Source organism: Procambarus clarkii, chromosome 37 (genome assembly GCF_040958095.1).
Source record: "Procambarus clarkii isolate CNS0578487 chromosome 37, FALCON_Pclarkii_2.0, whole genome shotgun sequence".
Taxonomy (NCBI): domain Eukaryota; kingdom Metazoa; phylum Arthropoda; class Malacostraca; order Decapoda; family Cambaridae; genus Procambarus; species Procambarus clarkii.
In genome coordinates this window covers 9,574,508-9,583,137 of record NC_091186.1, presented here as the reverse complement: position 1 = coordinate 9,583,137, position 8,630 = coordinate 9,574,508, and positions in this window count along the sequence as shown.

Below are 8,630 nucleotides of genomic sequence, written 5' to 3'. Positions count from 1 at the left end.
ACACAAAACATGGTGCACTCCGTGGCCAAACCAACCAAGCATCAACCCAACAGCCCTTACGGAAAGCCACCATTCCATTCTTCGCCAGAAAAGAGGGAGACGGCTGAAAATGAACAAACCTACCACCAGGACAAAGAGCAGAAAACCGTGCACGGGAAGAGAGCATGAAGCTTCCCAACCTGACCCCCAGAAGCTAATGCCAACAGGAAAAAGAGCCTGAGAAAAACAATCCAGAACTGAAGGAGCCACAACAAACCAAGGATAAAAGAGAGCACCCAGTCCAAAGACCAGGACAACTCGGATGGTGCATGAGCAGGCCGAAGGTGCACAGTGCATAATGCTTGCGGAACGGAGCGGAAGTAACAACCCTCAGAATGCAAGCAAAAGCGGCTCTGCCAACACCACACGATTTGAGGCAACAGTATTCAGCATCAAAAGACGGTTTCTGAAAAAGTCAAGAGAGAAAGGACAAAACAACCAGATCCGAAATAGATGACAATCTACGAAGGGAGAGAACCCGACAGAAAGAACACCAGGAAACTTCATACTGTCGCCGAGACGAAACTCGCAAGTGGGACACCATCTGTGAAGCCACCTGATCACCATGCAAGTGGTGATAAACCAGGTCAGAAAGACAGAGCAGAGGAGACCACCGAACCAGCCACGTACCATACTGGTCCAATCTGCTGAAAGAGGTGGAACTGCAGGAAACTTCGCGGGTTCGAACACTGAACAAGCTGCGCCTGAAACCAAAGCTGGGTCAGCCACCAAGGGGCCAACAGTACTACTACTCTCTGGGACGGCTCTAAAAGAGCCAGAAGTCGCTAAGAGACCAGCCCCAAAGAGCCAAGGACCGAAGAGAACCCACACGGGTCAGGCAAGGAACCACCGGAGTGCAGTCCAAATGGAGCCTGATCGAAACCCGAGCGACCCGCACCCTCTGAAGTGACAGCCAAACAGGCGCGAACTGTGTTGTGAGCCCTACTGAAGGACGGAGCCCACTGCTCCTGGCCGGCCTGGTGAGCACTGGTCACAAAGCCCCAGCCAAGAGACAAGGCATCCGTAAACACTTTGAGCGAGGGCTCGGGTAGGAGCCACGGCATTAAGTGAAGCATTAAATGTGCAAAAACTAGAAGATAGAAAAAAAGGCGATATAATCACTACTTACAAAATAGTAACAGGAATCGATAAAATTGATAGGGAAGAATTTCTAAGACCCGGAACGTTATTTATTTATTTAATTTATTTATATTCAAGAAGGTACATTGGGTTTGAGAGTACAGAGCATTAAAGTTTTTCAAACATACATTCTTGTAAAGCCACTAGCATGCATAGTTTCATGCAAATCCCTAAACTAACAGGTAATTTTAGACAATTCACAGCAAAATTGACAAATGTTTACAGGTACATTTCAGCCTTACTATACAGGTACAGATAATTTTAAGTGGAATAATTACAGCAAACCGTCAAAAATGTTTACAGGAACATTGCAAGAACTTTTAACACAAAAGCAGGTTAGAATGCACAATAATGAAAGGATTACTAGGTACATTAGGACAACATTCCAGGGTTACACATTGGTTCACTGAAGCAAAATGAGGATCATTTCAAGGAATAATGCAGCAGGATAATTACTCAATACAACAACCATGATATTAGATGATACTGTTAATCACAACTACCTCTTACTTAAACTCCAGCATTTTAATATTAGCATTTTAGCATTTAAACTCCATTTTAAGCATAAACTTAAAATCCAAAGCCTTGCCCTGGACTATATCCGATCCCAACTTAGTGACATACACCAATGTGTAGCCATCAATGATACGACCTCTTCCACTCTACCAATAACAGTTGGAGTGCCACAGGGCAGCATCTTGGAACCTCTTCTATTTCTTATATATATCAATGATCTGCCTAATGTTTCTAATATTCTCAAACCTATATTGTTTGCTGGTGATACTACCCTCATCTATTCAGACGCCAACCCCCACAAACTAAATAATGTTTTGAATAATGAATTAAAAAAAAGTCCACTTATGGATGTCTACTAAAAAACTAACACTAAACATAGAAAAGACCTACATCTTACTTGGAAGCAAATCATCGAATGCAATTCAGCTACAGATAGACATCATCAGTAATAAAAATGATGGAAAGTTTCTTGGCCTATTCCTAGACAAGAGACTCAACTTCAGCACCCACATTCAACACATAACTAAGAAAGTCTCTAAAACAGTTGGTATACTCTCCAAAATCAGATATTATGTTCCTAACTCTGCTCTCCTCTCTCTCTATTATGCACTAATCTATCCCTATCTTACTTATGGTAGCTATGCGTGGGGGTCAACCACTGCAAAACACCTGAAGCCCATCATCACCTAGCAAAAAATCTGCTATCAAAATAATAACAAACTCTGCTTTCAGACAACACTCGGCTCCCTTGTTTAAATCCCTTAACATGCTAATAAAACCCTCTGTTCTTGAGGCTGTGGTCTTGAGGCTGTGGTCTTGTTTGAAGGCATATTTGCCACCGTTCACTGTGCCTCTTTGAGGAGGCCAGGTTCTGGCTTATGGTCCCTTATAGGCCAATAGAACCATTCAAGTGACAACACCTAATAGTATGACACATTAGAAATAGTAGCTTCAGCAAACCACTGGAGCTCGCCTAGAAATTGGTGTTTCATTACATTCAATGCTGGATTTTTTAACTAATATATTTCTAAATTATATTACAGGAAAAAAGTATCAACAAATGAAAAAGTTTCACCTTCAGCAAAATAGACTACAAACATCATCATCTTCAACAAGTGACTTCAATTGAAGGTCTACTTAAAATAAAAGAAGAAAAAATTGTAAGTATTTTCCTAAAATACTGTACCGTATTAGCTAGCTGATCCTGATTTCACTTGTAGAGTATATTATAGCAATTATATACAATGGGGCCTCGACTTACGATGCTAATCCGTTCCGAGAGACAGATCGTAACTCGAAATATCGTAAGTCGAAGTGATTTTTCCCATAAGAAATAAAGGAAACTGAATTAATCCGTTCCCCACCCTCCAAAATATTAACATACAAATACCGGGCCCGGGGAAGAGGGGTACACTGGAAAGGGGTTTGTTGAGGGTTGGGTGGAGGTCTGATACGGAAGAGCATGTGGTTGGTAGTGTTGTTGATAGTATGGTGGTGGTTGTTGGTGTGGTATGTAGTGATGTGGTTGTGGCTGGTAGTGTGGTGGCAGTTGTTGCAGTGGTTGTGTGTGGTGGTGGTGGTGGTTGTTGTGCTTGTAGTGGTAGTGATGCTTGTGGGTGGTGGTGGTGTTGTGGGTAATATGCTGGGTGTTGGTAGTTTGGTGGTGGTTGTGGGTAGTATGGTGGTTGTTGGTGATTGTGGTTGCTGTGCTGATTGAGGATGGAGTTAGTACTGTTTTCGGTGAACCAGACTGCACCAATCCCAGGGGCCCCACAGTTGCATCATCCCCTGGAGTCTGTTGTTGGACGGGGGTAGATGTTCCATTGTTGGGGTCTACTTCCCCATCACTCCCTATGGCCACCCCCAATCATCGTGATATCCGTGGACCGAGAGCCCTCAACGAAATCCTGCTATCGTCCAGGGCTGCTGCCCCTTTGGCCCCCGGATCCGTTACTCCCGCCTGGGCACTCCCTGGGCTCCCGATGGGGTCACCTTGCCCCACTGTGGGGCCTGCTTGGGTTTTCTAAAGAGCTAACGCCTGCACCGCCCCCACAGTTGGGGGTTTGTCGCGCCCCCACCCCCCCCAGGTAGTCTTGTTTTCTACCATGCCTTTACTTCTGAGAAATGTGTACCTACAACCCGCACTTTTCTCGCTATTCCACACAAACTGACCCTACTGGGTGTAGTATGCAAGGAGCTATCACAAGCTATCGCCTTTGAAATTTTAACGCATTCCTAACTCGACAATTAAGCCCACTCTCGATAACCTCTCAAAGTATTCCCGAACCTTTTACGTTAAAATTCTCGAGCATCTATATCGGAACTATCCTTCATTCATACTTTTTCTTAACCGCGTTCCACAGCACCAGTGAGAACCATCAATCCTTCGCCTATTGACAGGTGGTGACAGATGTCGGCGTCAGAATCTCGCTCCACCAATGAATGAAATTCTTTTGTCTTGTATCCTCGTCTCTAATTCGTAAAAGTAATAGGCAGACAGATAGAATACACAACCTGACTTGACTACCATTTATCACTGTGAAACAAGATACTGTACTGTATACAATGTCAAATAAAATACATGTGCAATTATAAACCAAATAAAAAGGTCACATTAATTATTAGATGGCCGAAAATACTAGAATGAACTTGATAGAATGAAATTATTATTACTACATTCCTTTAACACACACTATTGACTGTACTGCAATTGAAAAGAATTAAAGTGAGAATTTCTAGTCTCTAAATACGAGTCCGATATAAATCTTAATTGAATAATTACCGAATTCTTGAAAATATTCTGAAATTATACAATTAATATTTCCGTGAAGTAACTACTCAGAATTTATTGTAAATAATTTAAGTTTCTAAATTTTCTAAGGTCGCCATAATGTCCTTTCCTGAAGTCAGGTTTTTCAACTGCTTCAACCTACTTGTATTTTTCCAGATTATAACGCATTGCATACTTTATTCCCAAAAAGACATGGTCACTTTTACCCAAGGGAGGAAGGTACTGAATGTCAAATATTTCTTCCTCTTTCCTGGTAAATATCAAATCTAGCATGGAGGGAACGTCCCCTTCCCTCATCCTCGTAGCTTGTTTAACATGTTGATACAAGAATGTTTCCAGGATGTCTACAAATCTACAGGTCCAAAAATCTTCTGTTTTAGCTTCATATGCTTCCCAGTCTATGGATTTAAAGTTGAAATCGCCAACTATAAACAGTCGTGATCTATCGTTATCCGCTCTCGCTATAATCTCTGAGACCTTCCCATTTATTATCTAGCGCCTCCTTTGACCATGTGCTGCTTGGCGGTGGACTGTATGCATTTATGGTCGTTAGTTTATCATTCTCATGGCAGATCTCTAGTGCTATTATGTCAACTTCTTGTGGCTGTGGTCTTTAGTTTTAACAATGCAGTCTTTTGGTTTGCCTCTTTCTGGGTTCCTTCCCCAGTTGGTGGCAAGTATAAATAACTTTACATTTGAAGTGTTCAAAGGCCATCACTCCTTTTGCCTCTGAGACCTGCTTCTGGCTTGTAGCCCTCTGTAGACCAATAGAACTTTGCGACTAATGGCACCGAGTAATATGGCACTGATCAGTGTATGAGAGTTTCAGAGAGCCTCTGGGGCTCATCCAGAAACTGAAATTTCATTACATTCAACACTTTTTTAATCTAGATTTTGCATAGGAGAAAATATTTCGGATTCATCTGTTTCAATAATGGCCTTTTGCTCTCTCCATAGTACCACCAAAGATGATGTTCATGTTCCACATCAACCAGATGTGGAACATGTTCCACATCAACCACATCCACATCATATCACACCTTCAATAATAATTGAAGAAAAGGTGTGGCTCAAAGACGATATCACAGCCTTATAAAGTAAATATAAACAACTAGAGAAGGAAAATGAAGATCTAAAAGAAAAATTTAAATATGAGAAGTAGTTAATAACATATTGTAGTCTCTAGAGTTGAATATTGTTGCAAACTAACAGCCCTATTCAAAGCTTGCTGACTTGATCCATTATTTGTTGACCCGATCCATCCTCCTGCTTCCTTGTCTCCATTGTCTCTGCATGCTTTGCCTATACCCCATAACCCCAATTCACTGATCAAAGATTAAGAACCCTTTTGCTGGAGACAGAGGAGGAAAACCAGAGGCTTATACATAGTCTAAAGGAAAGACTGAAGAAATGTGAAGAATGTAATTATTAAACATATTGTAGTCTCTAGAGTGAATATTGTTGCAAACAACCCTATTTAAAGCTGGAGTAATTGCTGACATGATTCATCCTCCTGCTCCCTTGACTCCATTGTCTTGCTTGCTTTGTCTATACCCCGTAACCCCAATTTCACTGATCCTGGTCTTACTTAGTCTACTGTGTTGTTCTTTGCCTTTGTTTCTCCCTTGTTATCTCTGCTTCTGTTCTCTATTTTTGTCTGTCTATTCTTCAATGAGATATTCATGATTTTTATGCTAACTTTCATAAACTAACCTTTAACCCTTAAGTTGCACAACACATCATATGATGGGTTGAGTGACTTCGTATAAATTGTGCATCCCATCATATGATGTATTGGAGTACTACGCAAGATTTAAAACGACCCGCAGATACACGGTGTTCACCACACCTTCATCAGGGCTCTTGTAAACAGACACTTTTTAAACAAAATCGTGGGCCAAATTCCCGGGTGTGAGGGGCCTCAGTATTGAGTGAGCCACCAAGCCTGACGCACGCAGCATGAGCTCACAGCACTGCTGTTCAGCTTGTGACCACAGCATCACCTAAAAATGTCATAATGTACATGTTCATGCTATTATTTAGCAATATTATTATTACAGAAGACCCCTGACTGTGATAAAAATGACCAGGATTCTGATAATGGCAGGATTGTTGTGATAATTAGCGCTGTAGTGGGAGGAGTAATCTTGGTGGGGAGGGAGGTAGCATTGTCTGCTGACTCTGTGTGACCACCTTTTACTGTCTGGACTCACTATACCAGCTTAGTTGTTCACTATGGTAAACAAAACATGCAGATACTTATATATAACATCTGTATATAAAAGCAAAAACAGTATGGTGGGAGGAGAATGGTGGCGAGTGAGGTGAGGTAGGGAGTGGCAGCCAGTGGCGGGCTGCCACTGGCTGCTACTGCCACTCAGCATACCAACTTAGTGGTTCGTTATGGTGAACACGAATGTAGATACTTTTATATAACGTGTATATATAGTGTAATAACAGCAAAAGGAGTGTGGGTGAGAAGACATTTTGGTGATGGGTGTGGCAACATCTGCATGATTTATGTTGGTAGGGGTGGCCACTATTCTCTTTGGGCATTATATCAGCTTAGTTGAACAGTTATGGTGAACAAAACATGTAGATACTTATATATAACGTCTGTATATAGGGTAATAACACCACAAACAGTATTGTTGGGGGTGAAATTTTTAGTGCGTCTGACCTGAATGTGTGAGGGAAGAAGCTGCCAGCTGACTGTGTGCACTCACCATACCACTAAGCTGGTATGGTGAGTGCATTCAATAAAAGGTGGCCACACACGGTCAGAAGATAATGCCACTACCCTCCCCTCCCACAGCATTACTCCTCCCTCCCACAGCATTACTCCTCCCTCCATGGCGCACAGCGCTAAATATCACCACAATCCTGCTATTATCAGAACCCTGGTCAGTTTTATCACAGTCAGGGGTCTTCTGTAATAATATCATCGCTACATAATAGCATGAACAAGAATATTATGGCATTTTTAGGCGATGCTGTGGTCACAAGCTGAACAGCAGTGCTGTGAGTTCAAGCTGCGTGCGTCAGGCTTGGTTGCTCACTCAATTCTGAGGTCCCTAACACCCGGGAGTTTGGCCCACGATTTAAAAAAAAAATGGCGATTGTTTAAAAGAGCCCTGATGAAGGTGTGGTGAACCCCGTGTATCCGCGGGCCGTTTAAATCTTGCGTAGTACTCCAAAGCATCACATGATGCGATGCGCAATTTACTGCAAGTCGGTCAAAGCATCATATGATGTGATGCTCAATTGAAGGGTTAAGGTGCTTGATAAATTATTGATGAGTAATACTAGTACAGTATTAGTTGTCGAGTTGTAAGTCTCGTCCTTATCCAAAACGCTGGTCCTTGTGCTCAACACCCAAAACGCTGTGCGTTCTAGTGGCTTTAGACATATTACATTATATACTTGCTTTATATAGAAATCCAGCATTCTGTAACTCATTGTGTATATGTATTTTCCCTAAATAAAATTATCTTGCTATATACTCAGACCTAGTAGATAAAGCACTCAGGAGAGTGCAGAAGACCGATGTAAATTTTCACAAAATACACAAATATTTATGGTTTTCATGCAAATTAATATGTATCTCTATTTTCAGAAAAGTGGAACCTTTTTTGGTTTTGCTTCCTGCATTACTTCCTCAACCTAAGGAAGTACTGCAGTATACAATAGATAAGGAAAAAATATCATTTCCAAATGAAGGTAAGTGTCATTCGTTCTGTAAAAGATCACTAATCTGCTCCCAATTAATCCAGTTCTTTGGTAGTCTGGCCAAAATCAAGTAAGTATTTGTCTCCTTAACTTTGCCAAATTTGACAGAAATCCAGGTTATTGGGAGTTTTAACTTCATTACTGAATTACATCTGAAGACACATGCTTACTAGAATGCAAAGGGCAATCAACCAGTGAAGCATTTGCTGGTAATCAAAACTTACCTTGCTAAGCTCATGTACAGAAATTTTAGTGTTGTGTTAGGTTAATAAATTAATATTAATAAAAAAACAGCATTGAATGTCATGAAACGCCATTTTCTGGGCAAGTCCCCGGAGGCTCCCTGGAGCTATCAGGCTAATATGTGAATCATTAGACCAGGACAGTCTAAGGAGTTCAGCATACCAGGGACTAA